Source organism: Scylla paramamosain, chromosome 23 (genome assembly GCF_035594125.1).
Source record: "Scylla paramamosain isolate STU-SP2022 chromosome 23, ASM3559412v1, whole genome shotgun sequence".
NCBI classification, from domain to species: domain Eukaryota; kingdom Metazoa; phylum Arthropoda; class Malacostraca; order Decapoda; family Portunidae; genus Scylla; species Scylla paramamosain.
In genome coordinates, this window is record NC_087173.1 from 10,487,986 (window position 1) to 10,490,485 (window position 2,500).

Below are 2,500 nucleotides of genomic sequence, written 5' to 3' on the forward strand. Positions count from 1 at the left end.
TCAGGGGCGGTGCAGCTACGGGCGTGGTGTGTCGAGGCCTCACCAGGACAGACCCGGTGCTGCCCTGAGGTCCCCCTGAGGTTGAGGCATTACATACACACACACACACACACACACTTCAAATTCAATGACATGTAGAGATGCAGGTCTCTCTCTCTCTCTCTCTCTCTCTCTCTCTCTCTCTCTCTCTCTCTCTCTCTCTCTCTCTCTCTCTCTCTCTCTCTCTCACCCACACACACACACACACACACACACACACACACACACACACACACACACACACACACACACTTCAGTGACGTGTGGAGAAGCAACTTATACACGCACACACACACACACACACACACACACACACACACACCTAACGCAATGAAACGCAGATATGCAGATGACTCGAAAAAAAGAAAACCGGAAGAAGGTTTAAAGCACGTAGCGATGCAGAACAACTCGGAACACAACACAACGGAACAGAAGAGAACAAAAAGAGCGACCACTGCAGCAGAGATTTCACCGCCAGGAACCAGTAGCTACTCCCTCGCATTACAAAAACGAGACAGTAATGCGGAGTCGCCCCAAGACACGTTCACATCCAGTCCTGCTTCCCACCAATGCATCACACATTCCTCCCACTAGTACGGCGCCAATTTTGCCTGTCACGCCGCCATTGCTCTCTAATAATCTTAAATTCCTCCTTGTTCAGCCTCTTGGTCTTGATATGTACTGTACATTGTCCTCTTGAATTGATGACAAAGCCCCATATTGGTAAACTCTGGAATTTCCTTCTTGCTCCTGTATTTCCTCCTGCCTGTGACTTTAATTCTTTCGAGGGGAAGTTTCAAGACTCTTCACGTAATTTGGAGATACTCTCAGGCTCTCCTCTTTGCTCTCTCATCAGGACTATTTTCTAAAGCCGCAGAGATGATTCAGGCCGGCTCTCATGAGTGTTTTTTCCCAATGATGGAACAGAATCTTTGTTGAACTATTGCTACTATTGCTAGATACATGAAAACTTCTTGAAAATCCCAAGTCCATTCCAGTAGTGCACTCTTATTTGTTTTGCTTCGTCTATTGTCTTATATATGAATTGCAAAATTTCGGCGTCTGTTTCATTCGAGTTAAAATGATTCGAACGCTTCATTTCTCAGTCAAACTTCGATCCTCACATTTCTTGCAGACGAAGGTGAGGGGGACAAAACACACGGCCCTCCTGAACACGAGAGCGTCAAGTCATGCAGTTCACAAGCCTGATTCACAAAACTTCAGCGTCTCCTTAACAAGAGCTCAGATGTTTCGAACATTAAATTTTTTCCATCAACTTTGAGCTTACCTCCTGCAGACATAGAGGAGGAAAGAGACAAAACACGCAGTCCCCTTGAACACGGAGAGCTTTTTTTCACGCCTGACTCAAAACATCACCGTCATTTCAGCTCAAGTTCAGATGTTTCGAACATTTCATTTCTCCGTCAAATTTGAATATATAGACACAGAAGGGGAAGGAGACAGGTTATAGCTCTCGTATACACGGATGGCGTCAAGTCATGCATTGTTCACGCCTGACTCACAAAACTTCGGCGTCACTTCAGTTCAAGTTCAAATGTTTCGAACGGTTCATTTCTCTGTCAGCTTCGAATCCCGCATTTCCTACAGATGTAGAAGAGGAAAAAGACAAAACACACAGTCCTCTTGAACATGAGAGCGTCAAATCATCCAGTTTTCATCCTTGACTCACAAAACCTCAGCATCCCTTTGATTAGTTGAGATGTTTCGAATCCTTCATCTCACCGTCACCTTTGAACCCCTCACTTCCTACAGACGAGAGTGGAAGGAGACAAAGTACACGGTCCTCATGAACATGCCTGACTCACAAAAATTTGACATTTCAGTTCAGGTTCAAATGTTTCAAACGCTTCATTTCTCTGTCAACTTTGAACCCTCACTTCCTACTGACGAAGAGGAAAAAGATAAAACTGCCCTCTTGAACACTAGAGCGTCAAGTCATGCAGTTTTCACGCCCTGGATGGCACGTTTGACGCAGGGGACTGGAGGTGGAAACGATAGCTAAACAAACACAATTTCCAGCGAGCAATGAACCACATAATTCGAGTCAACAGGAAGCAAGGAGCGAATGGAGTCCGGGAGGAAGGAACCAGCTGAGCGTGACGAGATTTTCACCAATCAGAACCAAGCTTGAGATGAAAACGTGATGTAATTGGTGGAGGTCGGAGGACGGGAGTTTAGTTGGCCCCTCCTCTCCACGCTCCCTCACTGCCACACGCCCCGCCTCCCTCACACGCTCTCCCTCTGACCCTCTCCTCTCCTCTTAGTTGACGTGTGGGTGTGTTGTGGAGAGGTGTTGGCGCCACGTGTCCGCCGCGAGTGACTTACGAACAGTGTCTTGTGTGAGTTTTCTCGTCTGCTTCATGGATTTAAGACCGAGACGCGGCGTGTGAGGCAAGGAGGCGATCGGGTGCACGCGCGTGTGTCCGTGTGTCTGTGTGTT

General features: G+C 47.2%; 1 protein-coding gene across 5 annotated transcripts in view; it reads left to right on the forward strand.

The window, feature by feature from the left end:
- LOC135112151 (hornerin-like) overlaps positions 1 to 2,500 on the forward strand; it is an 84,036-nt gene that overhangs the window by 14,332 nt on the left and 67,204 nt on the right. For 2 of the 5 annotated variants that reach the window (XR_010274096.1, XR_010274097.1), the window contains exon 8: positions 1 to 2,500. This exon is cut by the window's left edge and continues 775 nt beyond it; it is cut by the window's right edge and continues 6 nt beyond it. The gene's annotated coding sequence lies outside the window, so the exon portion shown is untranslated. The other 3 variants (XM_064026220.1, XM_064026221.1, XM_064026223.1) reach the window with 2 other exon arrangements.